The 21063-nt window shown below is 38.5% G+C and overlaps 2 long non-coding RNA genes across 2 annotated transcripts; one reads left to right on the top strand and one right to left on the bottom strand.

Annotated features, from left to right (window-relative positions):
• Nucleotides 1-210: 210 nt before the first annotated feature.
• LOC131382777 (uncharacterized) lies at nucleotides 211-5136 on the bottom strand. The gene is made up of 3 exons (XR_009212367.1): nucleotides 5003-5136; nucleotides 1354-1455; nucleotides 211-760 (listed from the first exon to the last, which is right to left on the bottom strand). It is a non-coding gene; the product is annotated as an uncharacterized LOC131382777 (long non-coding RNA).
• Nucleotides 1467-19774, top strand: LOC131382779 (uncharacterized). The gene is made up of 3 exons (XR_009212369.1): nucleotides 1467-1534; nucleotides 18742-18802; nucleotides 19727-19774. It is a non-coding gene; the product is annotated as an uncharacterized LOC131382779 (long non-coding RNA).
• The last annotated feature ends 1289 nt before the right edge of the window (nucleotides 19775-21063 follow it).

Genomic DNA, 21063 nt, shown 5'->3' with positions numbered 1-21063 from the left:
GACCCCATACCTTGTAAGGTGAAGAAGGCCCTCAATCTCTCCCCACTTTCTCTTCCTTACGTTTGCAAGATTTGTTTTCACTTTTGTATTAGTGAGCCTGAAAAAAATTACCTTTTATCATATAACTACAGTTTGATTGTCCATGTTTTGACTCTGTTTAGACGTTAGAAGTTGAAAAATCAGCAGGCATTGCTTACATTATCACAACTATGTGAATGTGGTTCATTGCTGAGCCAAGCAGTGATTACATAACACAGTTTTTGTGTACAGTGCCCCTTTCCCTCAAATTTCTACTTGTCTTTTTTTTTCTTTAGCCAATCTTTAGGTTTATGATAGTCATTTTAAGGATACTATCAAGTTTATGAAATACCACTCTGCCCCGGCATACACCTTTTTAAAAATGTACACTTATTTTCGGACCCTACTTTAGGACTGATTTTGCTGCACAGCAGTCAGCTTGGATCTTCCCTTTCTTCTTGTCCCAGGTTAGACTTGCTGTTTCCTACATCCCATGCCTTCCCCATTTTTAATTACTTTTTTCAATGTTTCTTTCTGACCCATAAGTAACCTCATAATAAACGATGCAGGGGAGATACATTTTCTGAGTCTTTAGAGATTGGAAAATACTTTTATTCTCTCATCATACTTGATGAATGATTTGGCTGGGTAAAGATGTTTAAGTTCGAAGTCAGTTTTCATCAGACTTTTGAAGTTGATGCACCTTGCATGACTTCAGTGTTGCTGTCTTTTCTCTCTGAAACTTTTAGAATATTCCCTTTAACCTTGATATTTGCAAATCTCTCAATATTATGTTTAGGATTTTTTTTTTTTTTTTTTTTTTTTTTGAGACGGAGTCTCGCTCTTTCACCCAGGCCAGAGTGCAGTGGCACGATCTCGGCTCACTGCAAGCTCCGCCTCCCGGGTTCATGCCATTCTCCTGCCTCAGCCTCCAGAGTAGCTGGGACTACAGGCGCCCTCCACCGCGCCCTGCTAATTTTTTGTATTCTTAGTAGAGATGGGGTTTCACTGTGTTAGCCAGGATGGTCTCGATCTCCTGACCTCATGATCCGCCCGCCTCGGCCTCCCAAAGTGCTGGGATTACAGGCGTGAGCCACTGCGCCTGGCCTATGTTTAGGATTTTTAAAAAAATTTCACTTACCGTGCTGGACAGTTCCTGGAGCCGCAAGAAAGCTAATGCGTGCTATCATCTTTTCACAGCCATGTGCCACGTAATAATCAGTCAACAGTGGACTGCACATATGACAGTGGTGCTTTAAGATTATAATGAAGCTGAGAATTCCTATGGTCTAGTGACTTCATGGCCATCATAATGTAGTGCAACGCATTACTCACATGTTTGTGATGATGCAGTTATAAATAGATCCCAACACCGAAAGATTTTCATCAATAGAGAAGATGCTCATGATGCATTATCTACTTACAAGCAAATCTATGCTGAAAAAGGAAACAAACCAAACAAATAACTATGGACATATTTCTGGAAAGAGTGACACCTGCTCAAGAGGAACCTTAGGTAAGTTTCCAGGAGATGTTCCAGAAGAAGACACTGTTATCACAGGAAATAACACCTCCATGTGTTTTTGTTTTGGTTTGAGACAAGGTCTTGCTCTGTCACCCAGGTGTGCAGAGGCAGAATGAGGTCTCACTGCAGCCTTGACTTCCCAGGCTCAAACGAGCCTCCCGCTTTAGCCCCCTAAGTAGCTGGGACTACAGTTAAACACGCCCAGTTAACTCTTTTGTGTGTGTGGTTTTTTTTTTTGAAATTTTTAGCAGAGACGAGGTCTCACTGTATTGCCCGGGCTGGTCTCCAGCCCCTGATACCAAGTGATCCTTCCCCCTCAGCTTCCCAAAGTGCTGAGATTACAGGCATGAGCCACTGTACCTGATATAGCTCCATGCATTTTGTTGCCCCTGAAGACCTTCCAGTGGGACAAAATGTGAAGATAGAAGACAGTGAAACTGATGATCCTGACCCTGTGTAGGCCTAGGCTAATGGGTATGTGTATGCCTTCGTTTTTAACAAAAACACTTAAAAAAATTAAAAAGCTTATAGCATGAAGATATAAAGAAAGAAAGGTTTTTGTACTACTGTACTATATTATACTAACTATACTATTTGTTCTATTTTGTACTAATATTTTTGTACAATGCGTTTGTGTTTTAAGCTAGATGTTATTTCAAAAGACTCCACAGGCTGGGCGCGGTGGCTCACACCTGTAATCCCAGCACTTTGGGAGGCCAAGGCGGGCGGATCACGAGGTCAGGAGATAGAGACCACCCTGGTTAACACGGCGAAACTCCGTCTCTACTAAAAAAAATTTAGCCGGGCCTGGTGGCGGGAGCCTGTAGTCCTAACTACTCAGCGGGGCTGAGGCAGGAGAATGGCGAGAACCCAGGAGGTGGAGCTTGCGGTGAGCCCAGATGGCGCCACTGCATTCCAGCCTGGGCCACAGAGCAAGACTCTGTCTCAAAAAAAAAAAAAAAAAAAAAAAAAGACTCAACAACTTAAAAGTTTATAAAGTAAAAAAAATTATTAGTTTATGAAGTAAAAAAGTTACACTAAACTAAGATTAATTTATTACTGAAGAAAAAAATTTAAAATATATTTACTGGAGCCTAATTCTATGGTGTTTATGAAGTCTATGGTAGTGTGCAGTAATATCCTAGGCCTTCACATTGACTCACCACTCACTCATTGGCTCACCTGGAGCAACTTTCAGTCCTGCAAGCTCCATTCATACTAAGTGTCCTATACAAGAGTACCATTAAAAAACAAACAGACAAACAAAAAAAAACTTTTATACTGTATTTTTACTATCCCTTTTCTATGTTTAGATAGGTTTAGATATGCAAATACTTACCATTATGTTACAATTGCCTACAGTATTTGGTACATTAGCATGCTGTACAGGTTTGTAGCTTAGGATCTAGGCTATATGATATGGCCTAGGTGTGTATTAGGTTATAGCATCAGGTTTGTGTAAGTACACTATTCCCACAGTAACGAGATCAATCTAAGGATGCATTTCTCAGAATGTATCCCTGTCATTAAGCAATACATGACTATATTCTCTCGCATTTAAGAATATCTATTTATGGTATTTATACTTGAGTGGAATCTTAGTGGAATACAATATTTTTGGATCACATTTCTTTTCCTTTAGAATTTGGTAGACATTGCTTTATCATCCTGTAACCTAGAATGTTACTCCAGAGAAGACTGAGTCCAGTCTGCTTTGCTCCCAAATATAAGAGGCTTATTATTTGTCTCTGGATGGTTAAATAATTTTTTCTTATTCTTAAATTCAGTAACAAAAGAATATGACTTAAGAAAAATAGTGTTGAATATGTTTGTCTTGGAATATGATATGCACTTTTGAGTTGCGGAGTGTCTTATTCTTGCATTTCAGGATTATTTTTCTATTTTCTATTGGAATACTTTTTCTGACTCATTTACTGGTTTTTCAATTCAGAGATACCTATTATCTTTATATAATGGCATATTTGTCACTACTCCTTAGCTATTATCTTCTCTCTATTTCTACTAATCTGTTAATCTTTTTCCGTTGATTTTACCGTGCTTATCTCAAGCCTTTTCTTTGTAGAGCAATTTATTTTTCAGCCATGTCCATTCAATTTCTTTCTGCATGTAATTTGTTTATAAGTTCTGTAATGGTGTTATTTTAGTTTCAATTTGTTTCCTTATATTTTCAGTTTCCATTTCTACATCATTCTGTATTGTTATCATCTTACATTTGAGCTGGTATTTTATTCATTTCATGTACTTAATAAGATTTTCTATAGCATGAATATTTCTCTGTGTTCTTTGTTGCTAGAGTTTCTTTCATTCTTATTTTTTGTTCTGCTTACCTAGTTCTCATGTGATTCTTTTTTCATCTTGTTCATATTTTCAGTGAGCTCTGCATCTAAACTCTGTTTTTTGTTCTGGTATAGATTGAGTGAACTCCCCTTAGGTCCCTTCCCTTATTAACTGAATGTGAGGGTATTTCTCTACAAGATGTAGCTTGAGAGCTTGTAATTGATTTCTACTCACTTCTGAGTAGCCTGAGGATTTAGGTGTGTATGTTTTGGAAGATAGGCAGGAGTAGGGAGAGAGCTAAGCCGGGGCTAGGTACAACCAAGTATTTCAAATATTCTATATTCTTCTAGCTTTTTTCTATTTGACCTGTTTTTTCTTCTTTTTCTTTTTTATTTTTGACCTTTTTTCTTACTGAAGTGTTTAACATATCCCACTATAGTTCTGGATTTGTCAGTTTTTATAATCCTGTCAGTTTTCTCTGCCTAGTGCGATGTTATGTTTAAGTGCATACAAGTTAAAGATTATTTTATTGGCTTGGGGATTGTTCTCCATTATTTTATAATGCCCCTGATATGGTTTGGCTGTGTCCTCATCCATATCTCACCTTGGATTGTGGTTCCCATAATCCCCACGTGTGGTGGGAGGGACCTGGTGGGAGGTAATTGAATCATGGGGCGGTTTCCCCCATGCTGCTGTTCTCGTGATAGTGAGTGAGTTCTCAAGAGATCTGATTGTTTTATAAGGGGTTTTCCCTCTTTGCTGGGCACTTCCTTCTGCTGCCGCCATGTGAAGAAGGATGTTTTTGCTTCCCCTTCCACCATAATCGTAAGTTTCCTGAGGCTTCCCCAGCCATGCAAAACTGAGTCAATTACACTTCTTTTCTTTACAAATTACTCAGTCTTGGGTATGTCTTTATTAGCAGCATGAGAATGGACTAACACATCATCTTACTCTAAAAACCCCTTACTTTTTCAAAACTTTATGTTCAAAATTTTCTTTTGGTTTGGTGTTAGGTGTGCCTTTTATAACCAGGATACAGCAGAATTTATGTTATTATTATCCCATCTCTGCCTTTTAATAGGTGAATTTTATCCACAGTGACTCTGATACATTACACTTTGGGGCTTATTTGTACCATTTCCTTTTGTGCTATCTACTTACCTTTCACTTTCTTTGCTTTTTTGCTGTGTTCTGTTGGATTGACAAAGGATTCTGCATTTTTCTTTTTCTTCCTTTTTTCCAACTCCTCTACTTTCTCCTTCTGTTCCTCCAAATCATTCTATTCTTCCTCCTTCTTTTGATTCCTCTGGAGGTTTGAAAAATATCAAGATTATTTCTATTTCTATATTAGTAACCCTAAGATTATGCCTTATTTTTCTATTTCATGTATAGCAAATATATACAGATGAGCATACTTATACGCAGAAATGTTGATTTTAATAAATTTTCGCAAAGTAAATACATCCGTGTGATTATAACCCAGATTAAGACGTAGAACATTGCCAATATACCCTGAATTGCCCTCAGTATCTCCCTTCTCTTCTTAAGGTTAACCATATCTGTCTTCTTTACCATAGATTAGCTTTGCCTGTTTTGAACTTTTTATAAATGGGATAATTTTACATGAACTCTGCATCTGGCTGCTATCGCTCATTCTTATGTTATTAGACTCATCTATGTTATTGATTATATTGATGATTAATTTACTTTTATTATTATGAAGTATCCCATTAAACGAATGCACCACAATTTATTTATCCATTCTACGCTTGCTGGACATTTGGATTGTTTCTAGTGTTTGGGGATTACAAATAATGCTGTTTTAAACATTCTCTCATTTCATTTCATTCTTTGTACCTGCCTTTCATTGACATTTCATTTACAACTCTGTTGGGTATATACCTAGGAGTGAAGTACTGGCATTACTGGGTTGTAGGCTATGCGTGTGTTTAGCTTTAGTAGTTACTGCCAAATAGTTTTCTGAAGAGGTTGTACCAATTTATATTCCCATGTGTAGTGCATAAAAGCTCCAATTGCTGCATATCCTCAATATATGGTAATACTTGTTTCTCTAGATTTTACCTATTCTGATGAGTGTAGTTGCATGCACACAATTTTTAATTCATTGATTACTAATGATTTTGAGCACTTTATATGGCTATCACCCATTTATGTATTATATTTCATGTATTACCTGTTCAATATCCAAGTTTGTTCCAATTTTTTAATGGATTGTCTGTCTTTTATATTGCTTCACAGAAACATTTAATATGTTTTGGATAATAATTTTTTGTCAGGTAAAAATATTGAAAGTATCTTCTCCAGTTGGTGGTCTTCTCTTCCACTATTTGTGTTAGTCTGTTCTCATGCTGCTATGAAGAAATACACAAGACTGGGCAATTTATCAAGAAAAGAGGTTTAATTGACTCACAGTTCGTCATGGCTGGGGAGGACTCAGGAAACTTACACATGGCAGAAGGCATCTCTTCACAGGGTGGCAGGAGAGAGAATGAGTGCAAGCAGGGGAAATGCCAGACACTTATAAAACCATCAGATCTCACGAGAACTCTCACTATCACAAGAACAGCATGGAGGAAACCACCCCCATGATCCAATGACTCCCCACCGGGTCCCTCCCATGATACATGGAGATTATGGGATCTACAATTCAAGATGAGATTTGGGTGGGGAGGCAGCCAAACCATATGACTATTTTACTGGGGTTTTTGATGAACAGAGATTCTTAATTTTAATTATGTCCCATTAATCACTATTTTTCTTAAAAAAAAATTTGCCCATCTTAAGGTCGTAAAGATATTCTTTCTTACCCTCCTGATGTTTAATTGTTACTTTTCAGGTAGGCATATACCCCCAACCCTGAACTGATTTTTGTGTGTCATGTGAGGTAGGATGTCAAAATGTGTTTTTTCCTCATATAGATAACCAGTTGACCCAAAATCATTTTTTTTTTTTTTTTTTTTTTTTTTTGAGACGGAGTCTCACTCTGTCACCCAGGCTGGAGTGCAGTGGCACAATCTCGGCTCACTGCAAGCTCTGCCTCCCGGGTTCACGCCATTCTCCTGCCTCAGCCTCTCCGAGTAGCTGGGACTACAGGCGCCCGCCACCACGCCCGGCTAATTTTTTTTGTATTTTTAGTAGAGACGGGGTTTCACTGTGGTCTCGATCTCCTGACCTTGTGATCCGCCCGCCTCGGCCTCCCAAAGTGCTGGGATTACAAGCGTGAGCCACCGCGCCCGGCCCCAAAATCATTATTAAAAATACCATTCTTTTTTCATTTACATTATGCTTTATCATGAAACAAATGGTCACAAATGTTTCTATTCTTTTCCATATTTCTATTTGTCTATTTTTATGCTAATGCAAAACTGTCTTAAATATCATCACTTTGCAATACATCTTGATAACCCTTAGAGGGATTTTGTCCTTCTTCAAAATTGTCTTCTCTGGTCTTGGTCCTTTACATTTCCATATATAGATATATTCAATTTGTTAATTCCCAATAAGAATATTTTTAAGCTTTTAACATACAAAGCTGCGAATTATATATTAATTATAACTATAATTTAAAAAATATCTGAAATTATCTAGTATTTTTATCCTATATCCTACTCAGAAACCCAAGAACCTAAACAGGAATATATTATAGGTTGAGAATCTATTTTCCAGCACCTTGTTTGTGTTACTAAGTTATTTGGATATAATATTCTAAATTTCCAGTTTCCCCTCATTACATTGAATTTATTTCTCTATTGTTTCATGGCATCTATGGTTGCTAATGAGAAACCCACTTGATTTATTGTTTAATTACCATTTCTTGTTGGTAACCTGTTTTTCTCCTTGTAACTGGTGAAAACATCTCCTAATTCTTGATGTATTCCAGTTTTATAAGTCTGGGTATGAATATATTTTTGTAGATCCTTCTTGGTTTTTATAGTTCATTTTCAATTTGAGGACATATTTTTATTCAATTTTGGAAAACTCACAGCTCTTTTCTCTCCAAATATTACTTTCTTGTGACTCTCTCTACTTTTTCCTTCCTTAAAGAAAAATAGGCAGTCCTATTTGTCTTCAGACTATCCTATATAGTTTTAGGTGACCATATAACTTATTGCCTAATAAATTATATTTATATAATTATATTTATTATATAACCAGAGCCCCACCTAGCCTCTGTTTTCAAACCTGGCTCCAGTCTGCTAATTTCCATGGAGCACCTTCACTTCTCCTTCCCTGATTCTCAGAATTCTCAGATTCTCCTTCCCTGAGAATCAGGGAAGATGCATTTGGGAGTTAAAAGAAGTGCCACTAATAATTATATCAGGACAACAGATGTAAATTGGGACTCTCCCAGGCATACTACACTGTGTGATCTCTCTGCTTAGCATTCTTCCATATTTTATTCTCTATGCTGTCTTCTGGGTAAATCCCTCAGTAATATTTTTCAATTTATTATTTTTCTTTTGTTGCCTCTGTTCCAAAGTTTACCATATCTTTGAATTTTTATTGCAATGAATAGATTTTTAACTTCCAAGATGTCTAATCATCCTGCTTTTTAATTTACTTGGCTTGTTTCATATCTGTCTGCTTTTCACATTTTATGTTTTTTAAAAAAATTGCATAGTTTTTTCCATTTTTCCCCTTAAGCACTCAAAGCATATTTATTCTTAAGTTTTGGCTAGATCAGTTTAATAAAATTTCACCTGGAATGAAATTATGTTCCAATTGTCGATTTTTGGCAGGATTACTTTCACAGCATTAGAATTCTCCCGCTTTGAAATTCTGTTTTGCAGCATCATGTTGAATGAAATTGCTCCCCTTCTTTCTCTTTCTTCCCATTTCTCTATCTAGCAGTTTTGCATTTCCTTCTCCCAAGTTCCTGAACCCTACTTCCAAACCTAGTGCTGTATGACATTGCAGAACACCTGCCCTTGGTCTCAGCAGGCATACGACATCAGGCCCCAGGCCAGGTGCATTTAGCACCCTTCCTCAAGTGCAATGTGTGTTAGTTCTCTTGTTTCTGAAGTTCTCTGCAAAGCCATAGCCCCAGGGAATGGTTGGCTGCAGATTTTTAACCTCCTTTTAACAGAAGGAGCCTCATCTAGCCTCTGTTTTCAAATCTGGCTCCAGTATGCTAATTTCCATGGAACACCTTCAATTATCCTTCCCTGGTTCTCAGCTGTCACTGCCTACTTCAGGACAAGAGCCCAGCATGGCTGCGGCCTCAGCTCTGCTCAGTTCTGCATTTCTTTTCTATTTCTGGTGCACAGGAATGCTTAACAGGCTTTGAACTCAGACATGTGGTTCGGGGGTTTTCTTTTATATTTTTATATGCTTTTTGCTGTGTTGTGTTAATGCATTAAAGCATGAACTAACTGCTCTAATTTGACCAGAGTGCATAAAATGAAGAAGTAAATTGTATTTATCATAAACTAAAACAGGTGATTGTAAAATATCCCAATTTACTAAATTTGGAAGCCTTTTAGAGACAGATTTTCCTTGTACATGTCTCTAAATGTACATAATGTGTACATTTCATAAATGTGCAATAGTGGTAGCACTAATGGAAAGAACAGAACCTTTTGTCCATAGGATCATTTAAAATTTGTTTGTGTGCTACTTGGGAGGCTGAGGCAGGAGAATTGCTTGAACCTGGGAGGCGGAGGTTGCGGTGAGCTGAGAACGTGCCACTGCATTCCAGCCTGGGTGACAGAGAGAGACTCCATCTCAAAAAAATAAATAAATAAGAGGCGGCGGGCGCCTGTAGTCCCAGCTACTCGGAGAGGCTGAGGCAGGAGAATGGCGTGAACCTGGGAGGCGGAGCTTGCAGTGAGCTGAGATTGCGCCACTGCACTCCAGCCTGGGCAACAGAGCGAGACTCCATCTCAAAAAAAAAAAAAAAAAAAAGAATAAAAAAATAAATAAAAATTTTTGTGTGTGAATCTGCAATTATTTCTATTTTCTAAATTACATTATTTGGAAATCTATGAGCTGAAACACTTTTTGGTGCTATAGGACATTATGACTTGGCTACTTTGAAATTAGACATATTTGACCCAGCTAAAAGAGATAAAATGTTAAATTTTCCAAGTAAAAATAATTACGTAATCTGAAAGGAAAATAATTGAAGAGAGAGAGAGAAAGGAAGAAAACAAAAGGAAGGAAGGAAAGAAAGAAGACGGAAGGAAGGAAGGGAAAGAAAGAAAAAGAAAAGAAAGAAGGAAAAAAAGAAGGAAAGACAAGCATATTCATTCCAGTGCTTTGAATAGTGTATGGCCCTTAAAAAATATTTGTGGAGAAAAATGAATGGATAAATACTTGAGCCTCACTCCATTTCTGATTAGCACCCTTGTTGTAGAGGGAATGGGGTAGGGAGCATAATATGGACGTATCGGGGTGAGGAAAGCATCAGGACTCACAGGTAGGGTAATGGATCAGGCAAGTGTGAAAGTGAAGGATAGAGTTAGCATAATTGTCAGGGTGTTTGTTATTTTATAACCTGATTGTAAAAACAGTGAGTTTTAAATTTTGACATTTTATGTGGTTGTAAGTTTTCTGAGCTCAGCCATGGATAAATGTCACCCTTCCCATTTGGAACCTATTACTGAGCTATACTGACCACTCAGAGATGGGAAGAGACAGGCCAGCAGTGTGAGGTTGTACATGAACATCCTGCACACTGTGAAGCTGACTTGTATGGAGTAAAGAAATGCACGGGTCACCCTCCTTGTGCAGTCCTGGATTGTGGAGACTGAAGAGAAGGTTCATTCAAGGCTGTCTTGGAATAGGTGGTTCAGTGTTCCCAGAACACATAGCTTTAGCAATCCTTATTCCATCCACATTTCTAGAGAAAGAGAATAAGGTTGGGCATTAAGGAATCAGCCAAGCAAAATGACCCTGGTTGCAAACAATACTGTGCAAAGAAGCTAGGCCAAAAGCAAACCCATCAGCATTAAAGACTTTGTATGAGAAAGACAGGGAGGGGAGTTCCATCACAGCTCCTAATATCTGTTGGCTTTATTGCTTTCATTTTAACATTAAAATGGGTCAAATTTGCTTCTTTAATTTTCTAGCTACTGAAAAAAATTTGCCAGGGAAATAGATTATTTTTCTTTGTGATTTATGTTTCTCAATAGGAAAAAAGCAAATTTACATTTGTTTAACCCCTCTTGCATGAAATTTTCTTGACATTGTCTCATTTTATCCTCATATTAATATTTTGAGATACATTTTATCACCTTTTAAATATAAAGAAACTATAGAGCTGAGGTAAACAATTTGGCCAGGCTGTCAGCTTTAAGTGAGAGAGTTGGGACTGAAATTCAGGGAGGCTGTATAGCATAAGGGGTAAGAGGGTAGACTGTTGACCCCAGCTCCCAGTTTATTCAGTTAATTCTGTGTGACTTTTGTCAAGTTGCTTAACCTACTTCAGTTAAGCAGTGCCTCAGTTAACTCAGTTTTAAATTAGGAATAATAATCATACCTTCTCTAAAGATTATTATAAGTAAAACAGTTACCATGTTGTTTGACGCATGGACATTTGCTTTTCGTTTGTTATTAATGGGAATATAAATTCGTGTTCCCTCTTTAGAATGGAATTTGGTAATTGTTACAAAACCTAAAATGTGCATCTCCTTTGACTTAGCAATTCCAATTTAGAAATTTTTCCTCAGGGGGATTAAGATGACGGATAGGAAGCAAGACTAGCTTGCAGCTCCCACTCAGATGGACAGAGCAGTATGGAGACTCACATCGTGAACTTTTGCTTCAAGAACTACCACAGAAACATACCAGGAAAGCCAAGAGAATCCACAGACCCTTTGAAGAACCGCATCACCCCTGCAGGCCCCCTGAGATGCCAAAAAACTGTGAGTCTGCTTGCTTTCTCAATGGGGAGGCTCATGGTCTAGGGCAAGTTCTCGGCCCTGGTCACCAGCTGCCTGGAAGTAGCCTCGATGCTGTAGTTGGGAGGCACAGTGGGAGTGAGACCAGCCGTTAGGACTGTGGATTGCTTGGGAACGGGTTGAGGCTTTTGAGTACTGGCTTTTCCCCACTTCCCTGGTGACCTGTATGACTCAGCAGAGGCAGCCATAATACCCCTGGGAGTATAACTCCGCTGGACAGGGAACCACACCCATCCCCCACCACAGCCACAGCAAGCCCCACCCAAGGAGAGGCTGAGCTCAGACAGGCATATCCCTGCCCCCACCTGGTGATTTTTCTCTACTTGCACTGGTAGCCAAAGACAAAGGCTATAACTTCTTGGGAGCCCTATGCCTCTGCCCACTACCTGAGAAACCTGAATACTTAACCAGGTGTCTATAGGGCAAGTTTTCATCCTCTTTATAGGACCTGAGCTGATGCACTCTTGAAAGCTCCACCTCCTGGCTGGAGGCCAACAAACGCAAAACCAGGGCACTAAACAAAATCACAACCAAGAACTCTCACAGGGTCCACTTCACTCCCCTGCTACCTCCACCAGAGCAGGTGCTGGTATCCATGGCTACAAGACCTGAAGATGTCGGGCCTCTGAGCCCAAGCCAAGCCATCGCATCCCCTGTGACTTGCACGTATACACCCAGATGGCCTGAAGTAACTGAAGAATCACAAAAGAAGTGAAAAGGCCCTGCCCCGCCTTAACTGATGACATTCCACCATTGTGATTTGTTCCTGCCCCACCTTAACTGAGTGATTAACCCTGTGAATTTCCTTCTCCTGGCTCAGAAGCTCCCCCACTGAGCACCTTGTGACCCCCACCCCTGCCCACCAGAGAACAACCCCCTTTGACTGTAATTTTCCATTACCTTCCCAAATCCTATAAAATGGCCCCACCCCTATCTCCCTTCCCTGACTGTCTTTTCAGACTCAGCCCGCCTGCACCCAGGTGAAATAAACAGCCATGTTGCTCACACAAAGCCTGTTTGGTGGTCTCTTCACATGGACGCGCATGAAAGAAGACAGATCACATCACAGGACTCTGTGCAGGCACTCACCACTACCAGCCCAGAATCTGGTAGCTCTGCTGGGTGGCTAGACCCAGAAGAGCAAAAACAATCCTACAGTTCAATTCTCAGGAAGCCCCTTTCCTAGAGGAAGGGAGAGAACACCACATCAAGAGAGGACACAAGAAAGATAGACAATATGATAGACTACAAAAAAGTCTCAGTAAATTTAAGAAAATCAAAATTATGTCAAGTACTTTCTCAGACCACAGTGGAATAAAACTGGAAATCAACTCCAGAAGAACCCCTCACAACCAAGCAGTTACATGGAAATTAAATAACCTGCTCCTGAATGATTGTTGGGTTAACAATGAAATCAAGATGGAAATTTAAAAATTCTTTGAACTGAACAATCATAGTGACACAACCCATGAAAACCTCTGAGATAACAGCAAAAGCAGTGCTAAGAGGAAAGTTCATAGCATTAAATGCCTGTATCAAAACGTCTGAAAGAGCACAAATAGACAATCTAAGGTCACACCTCACAAAACTAGAGAAACAAGAACAATCCAAACCCAAACCCAGCAGAAGAAAAGAAATAAAGAAGACCAGAGGAGAACTAAATAAAATTGAAACAAAAAATAATATAACAGATAAATGAAACAAAAGCTGTTTCTTTGAAAGGATAAGTAAAATTGGTAGAACATTAGCAGGATTTACCAAGAAAAGGAGAGAGAAGATCCAAATAAGCTCAATTAGAAATGAAACAGGAGATATTACAATTGATACCACAGACATACAAAAAATTATTAAAGGATATTGTGAACACCTTTATGTGCATAAACTAAGAACCTAGAGGAGATGGATACATTTCTAGAACTATATGACCCTCCTAGATTAAACCAGGAAGAGATCAAATCTCTGAAGAGACCAATAACAAGCAGTGAGATTGAAATGGTAATTAAAAAATTGTCACAAAAGTCCAAAACTAGACAGATTCACAGCTGAATTCTATCAGATACTCAAAGAAGAATTGGTACCAATCCTATTGACCCTATCCCAAAAGATAGAGAAAGAGGGAATTGTCCCTAAATCGTTCTGTGAATCCAGTATTCCCCCAATACCAAAACCAGGAAAGGACGTAACAAAAACAGAAAACCACAGACCAGTATCCCTGATTAACATAGGTGAAAAAATCCTCAACAAAATTCTAGCTAAGCAAATCCAACAGCATATCAAAAAGATAATCCACCATGATCAGTTGGATTTCGTACCAGGGATGCAGGGATGATTTAACATACATAAGCGATAAATGTGATACATCACATGAGCAGAATTAAAAACAAAAATCACATGATCATCTCAATAGATATAGAAAAGGCATTTGATGAAATCCAGCATTCCTTTATGATAAAGCCCTCAGCAAAATCAGCATAGAAGAGACATACCTTAATGTAATAAAAGCCAGCTATGACAAGCCCACAGCCATAATTATACTGATCAGGGAAAAGTTAAAAGCATTCCCCCTGAGAACTGGAACAAGACAAGGATGCCCACTTTCACCACTGCTATTTGCCATAGTATGGGACATCCTAGCCAGAGTAGTCAGACAAGAGAAAGAAATGAAAGGGGTCCAAATCAGTAAAGAGAAAGTCAAACTATTGCTGTTTGCTGATGATAGGGTCATATATCTAGAAAACCCTAAAGACTCATCCAAAAAGCTCCTACAGTTGGTTAATGAATTCAGCAAAGTTTCAGGATACAAAATTAATGTACACAAATCAGTAGCTATACACCAGTCCTATACACCAACAGCGACCAAACTGAGAATCAAATCAAGATTTCACAATAGCTACAAAAAAAACAAAGAAACAAACAAACAAAAAACACTTAAGAATATACTTAACCAAGGACGTGAAGACCTCTACGAGCAAAACTACAATACACTGCTGAAGGAAATCATGGATGACACAAACAGATGGAAACACATCCCATGCTCATGGGTGGGTAGAATCAATATTGTGAAAATGACCATACTACCAAAAGCAATCTACAAATTCAATGCAATTCTCATCAAATTACCACCATCATTCTTCACAAAACTAGAAAAAAAAAAAAAAAACCTAAAATTTATATGGAACCAAAAAAGTGCCCCTCATTGCCAAAGCAAGACTAAGCAAAAAAAAAAAAAAAAAATCTGGAGGCACCACATTATCCAACTTCAGACTATACTATCAGGTCATGGTAAACAAAACAGCATGGTATTGGTATAAAAATAGGTGCATAAACCAATGAAACAGAATAGAGAATCCAGAAGTAAAGCCAGATACTTAAACAGTGAACTGATTTTTGGCAAAGCAAACAGAAATATACAGTGGGAAGGGACACCCTATTCAACAAATGGTCCTGGGATAATTGGCAAGCCACATGTAGAAGAACAAAACTGGATCCTCATCTGTCACCCTATACAAAAATCAATTCAAGATGGATCAAAGGCTTAAATCTAAGACCTGAAACCATAAAGATTCTAGAAGATAACATTGAAAAAATCCTTTCAGACATTGGCTTAGAGAAAGATCAAGAACCCTAAAGCAAATGTAGCAAAAACAAACATAAATAGATAGGCCTTCATTAAACTAAAAAGCTTCTGCACAGCAAAAGCAATAATCAGCAGAGTAAACAGACAACCCACAGAGTAGGAGAAAATTTTTGCAATCTATACATCTGACAAAGGACTAATATCCAGAATCTACAATGAACTGAAACAAATCAGCAAGAAAAAAACAAACAACCCCATCAAAAAGTGGGCTAAAGACATGAATAGACAATTCTCAAAAGAAGATATACAAATGGCCAACAAGTATATTAAAAATTGCTCAGCATTACTAATTACCTGGGAAATGCAAATCAAAACCACAATGAGATACCACCTTACTCTTGCAAGAATGGCTATAATCAAAAAATAAAAAAAAAAATAGATGTTGGCCGGGATATGGTGAAAAGGGAACACTTTTACACTGTTGGTGGGAATGTAAACTAGTACAACCACTATGGAAAACAGGATGGATATTCCTTAAAGAACTAAAAGCAGAAGTACCATTTGATCCAGCAATCCTATTCCTGGGTATCTACCCAGAGGAAAAGAAGTCATTGTACAAAGAAGATACTTGCACACACAAGTTTATAGCAGCACAATTTGCAACTGCAAAAATATGGAACCAGCCCAAATACCCATCAATCAAGTGGATAAAGAAAATGTGGTGTATATATATATATATATCATGGAATACTACTCAGCCATTAAAAGGAACAACCTGGATGGAATTGGAAACTATTATTCTAAGGGAAGTAACTCAAGAATGGAAAACCAAAACATTGTATGTTCTCCCTGATATGTGGCAGCTAAGCTATGATGACGCAAAGGCGTAAGAACGATACGTTGGACTTTGGGGACTCCGGGCAAAGGATGGGGTATGGTGAGGGATAAAAGACTGCATATCGGGTACAGCGTGCACTGCTTGTGATGGGTGCGCCAAAATCTGAGAAACCTCCGATAAAGAACTTATTTATGTAACCAAACACCACCTGTCCCCCCAAAACCTATTGAAATTAAAAAATAATAATAAAAAAAGGAATTTTTCCTCCAGATATGCTCACACATGGGCACAAAAACACTTATATAGAATGTTTATTTTAGCACTGTTAATAACAGCGAAGAGTGGGAACAGAAACAGAAGCATCAACTGGAAGATATTAATCAAACTAAGATCTATAAAATGTGGTGTATGACTTCCAAGATATTTTGCTAAATGAGAGGAAAGGTGACGTGGGATATATATGTACTATTCTGCTATTAGGGTTTAAATTGTGTTGGGGGGCAGTGGCAGGGTGCATGTGTGTAATACAAGTATCATTGCTTGTATGTACATTAAGTATATCTTGAATTATACACAAGGAACTGTTTACCATTGGCAACTTTTTGGAGAAGGAGGTTAGAGATTTTGAGACTGAAGTCAGGAGGAGAATTATTTTTCATTGTATATTTGCTTTCACTTAATTTTTTATGCAAACAGAATTTTTCATCCAAAAGAAACTAATTTTTAAACATAGTACAATGTTGGATTATTAAACTAAAGAGACTTGTTAGCTGCTCATATGAGAAGGATTGAGATATCCCTCAATCTTGCCTGGCAGGCAGGACCCTTTTAGTGTAGTCTAGGGGCTTGTGAGAGTGGAGCTGCCCAGGGCATGGTGGCTTGCAGTCACTTCGGAGATCCAGAGGACTCTCTGAGTATGGAAGGAAGACTTGGACTCACTAAACTTGTTGTTAACACAATTCGAATTTAAAACAACACCTGAAACCCATGTCTGTATTTCTTTCATACTTCATGACTGTCTTCTCTAAACCCCACTGTTTATTCAGTACCATCTCTAGCTTGCATTTGAGCTGAAATGTTGCTTAGACTTGTTAAATTTAAAACCAGCTTCTTGGTTTCTAAAATTCATGACATTTTCTTAATTCTCGTACAGAATACCTGCACTCCAGGTAATTTGCCTAGAGTGCACAGTCTTACAGACACTGTTTAAATGGTGCATGTTGAAAGCCTGGCAGAGAGGTTAATTGGGAAAGGTTATCTTGTGTCATGGGTCTATTCAGTACTCCAGATACTCCTAATGTCATCTCAAAGAGGCCTTTCCTGATACCAAATCTATACAAGGAAACCACCCTCCAGCCCCTTTAACTCTTGGTAGCAGTGTTAATATTCTTCATAGCTCTTATCATAATTTGTGGTAATTTTATTTCTATATCTTTTTTACTTTATGTTCTGACTCCTTTACCAGAATGTAAGCTCCATGATGGCCAGGGATCATGGATATTTTGTTCACAAACATGTCCCAGTACCCAGCATAAGTGCTTATTAAATATTGAAATGGGAGGAGTGTTCCTTTATCCCCCTCGCCGGGTGTGCGACAGGGGTGTGGCTCGCTTCTTTGGTGCTCCCCTGCTCAAACCACTAGGGGAAGCATGCAGACGGGCAGGTCATGGGGAGCGTTTTTGGGCTTCGACCCCATGGCATCATCTAGGGTGAGTGTTTCCAGCTCGCGAAGCCCCAGTGGGCGTGTGTTACAGTGCGCTCTTTCCGTTTTGCCGTCTACAGTTGGCTTGTGTTAATCAGCGCAACTAGACCTTCTGCCTTATCGAAAGGACAGAGGGCCTTCTGTATCCCCGGTTCTTCCCCTAGTGTACCGGAAAAATCGGATCACATGTGGGCTTGGAGGATGGGTGCAAAGTTTTACTGAGTGGTGGAGGTTGCTCTCAGTGAGGTGGATGAGGAGCCAGAAGGAGGATGGTTTGGGAAGGTGGTCTTCCCCTGGAGTGGGGCCACCCAGCAGCCGGGCCACCCAGCAGCGAGACTCTCCTCTAATCACCCCGACTGAATTCTGCGTTGTCCCGCCACCGATGGCCTGCCGATGTCTGCTGGTGTCTGAGTGTTTGCTTTTCTGCTCCTCTTGACCTCCAGCCATTTGTGTCTGCGCCCGCTACGGTCTCTCGGATTTTTATGGGCACAGGATTGGGGGTGTGGCAGGCCAAAAGGCAACTTTATGGGCACGGAAACAGAAATGCTTGTCCTCACTTGGGTCCATGGGCACAGGACCTACCCTAAGCAGAGAAAGGCGGGGTCCCTGGTGAGGGGTCCTTCGGGCTCTACCCGCCTCCTGTATCAATGTGAATCAATGTCCTTGGATCAAGTCAGACTACGCATTTAGACAATGACTTTTTTGTCATTGCTTTTGTAGATATGTTTTTTTCAACTGTTAGCCATGAGTTTTCATCTTAGGTTGCTTTCAAAATTAGCTACGCAAATCTAATTTCTCTATTTACTGTGAAACAAATATTGAGGTTATTATTGGTTAAATCTTACTCCTATTGTCACACAGGAGCTGTTTCTCACCAGGAAGATTTATTCTGACAAATATTTTGTGGGTACCCTAATTTCAGGTAATGCTATTTAATGAATGGTTTATGATTTATAAAGTTTCCGTCTTCATCAGGGCTAGGAGGAAGCTCTGGGGTATCTGCTCACACACAGCCTCTCTGCTGATGTTTATGGTTGCCATATGCTGCCCCTTCCTCTTTTGGTTCTATTTTATTAATCTTATAATAAACATCTTCTCTTTCTTTCAATAATTCACCTCAAATACTTTTTGATAAGATATGATACAAGTACATTAAATTATGAAAATAAATTATATTTTTTCTATTTTTGTTAATCTTCCATTTCATTGGGTCTCTACCGCTAAGGTTTGAGTCTGTGACATTTTTGGGTTTTGGCTCATTATGATCACCATCTGGTCTCTCTCTGCCCTTAATCTTTTCCCTATTTTCTCCTTTTCCCTCCCACCAAAATGCTGCCACCAAACACATCTTTCTTTCCCACTGAACTACTGTCACTGCCACCTCCTGTATCATGCACTGTCCCAGAAGATAATGCACTAAGCCATAAGCAGTTTCTTCTTCAGCTTGTGCTTCCTTTGCTGTTTCTTCTTTGTCCTGCTTATAGCACCTTCCTGGATTCATCTTCTCTTTCTTACTTTACAATACCTCTAATGCTCCTGTAACACAAACTACCACCAATATAAAATCTCATGTCATCTGTTTGCCCTTTAATAATCCTTGAATTCAGTTATAAAAATCCTTTTAAGCCTCAGCAATTATATTCATCTATCACTACCCAGAGCTCCTGAATATCTAAATTATATTGTAATTACAGTGCATTATTTTATTAATTGTATTAGTGAATAGTTCTATAGAACTGTAAGTAAATCATTAGGCGTAGTCCCTTAACCCCTTCTTCCTCAACCAAAAATAAAATATGGTTAAATAATTTTATATATATGTGTACTTTCTCTAAATTCCTTTCAGAATGACATAATGTAATAAATTTAACAGGAGACGAAATCAGGATGGCAGAGGCAGTTAGAAAACTGGAAAAACGGCATCAATTTGGCAACTGATTACCTACTTTGTTGCTGAATAGAGGATGATAAGTAAAGAATCCAGTCTGAGAAGAACTAAGTTTGAATCTTTGGCATTATGTTCCCTCAAATGTGCAGGTATCAAAATGAATTATAATTGGGAATAGCTTCCAAATTTTTTACTTAGTACAGAACACAGCAGGTATCAAATTGAAGAATAAAACTAAAAGAGATATCATAGGAAAATAAAGTGGCATATTGTAAAATTAAAAGACCCTGTTTTTCATATAAATTATTTAGCTGAAGCTGTATGACTAACAGTGTGAAAGAAAATTGAAAAGTCTCTTTACCTTAGAAATGTTTGTATTCACTGACATGTTTCAACCTGGTAATAAATCAGCTTGGGAACCTTTTACATAAAGAGATGTCACTATAAATTAGCTTTTACATTTTTATCTTAAGTAGTATCATAATAAAATATTCAATCAAGACACGAAAACTGTCAAAGTAGGTGGGTAATTTGAGACCTGGTGTTAAAAAATATCTAATTCTTTCATGTTGGGATTTTTTTTCTTGTATATAAACTTTGATCTGCGAAAATACCAGAACTGTCATGGTAACAATAGATAATTTGCTCATCAATTATAATTATCACAAATGTTAGCAATCATGAATGCTAAGTAAGTACTTTGATTAGAAACTAACAAGAACAGACTAAATTGACAGAAAACAGCACACCAAAATGTTTGGCCCTATTTTGTTCTGCCACAAAAGGAAAATATTCTTATGCAGCTGGTTTTTTTTTTTTGTTTTTCTGTTTTTGCTTTTTCTTTTAGTTTTTCTTAGGTTATCTATCTTTTCATCTATTTCTTAATTGTAAAACAAATTTTAACAATTACAATGATGATGATATATTTGACTTCACATATAAGATTGAATGTGATCTTTTCCTTACCCATATTGGGCAAGGAGACCAGGAAACACACAAAGAAACTAAAGCCTACACAGGCCACTGGGTGTCACTTTTGTCATGGCTTCTCACACTTCAGCAGACAGCAAGAGCTCATCTTCTTGGCTATTTCCCAAGAATACCATCTTGCTTACTTCTCCTTGCAGAAGGACCATGTTCTCATTTTCATTGGCCCTTTGACTCACAGGCTGCACCAGTTAACTGTTGCCTGCCTCAGGATGTTTCTGCCCTGGTGACTGGTTTAGCTATGCATTTCTGACTTTGACCTCTGACTTCACTGTTTGCTGTCTGCCTCCATCCAACCATTAAGGTCC

The sequence above is a fragment of the Hylobates moloch genome, unplaced genomic scaffold (genome assembly GCF_009828535.3).
Source record: "Hylobates moloch isolate HMO894 unplaced genomic scaffold, HMol_V3 SCAFFOLD_2, whole genome shotgun sequence".
NCBI classification, from domain to species: domain Eukaryota; kingdom Metazoa; phylum Chordata; class Mammalia; order Primates; family Hylobatidae; genus Hylobates; species Hylobates moloch.
This window is presented reverse-complemented; position numbering and strand designations above follow the sequence as displayed.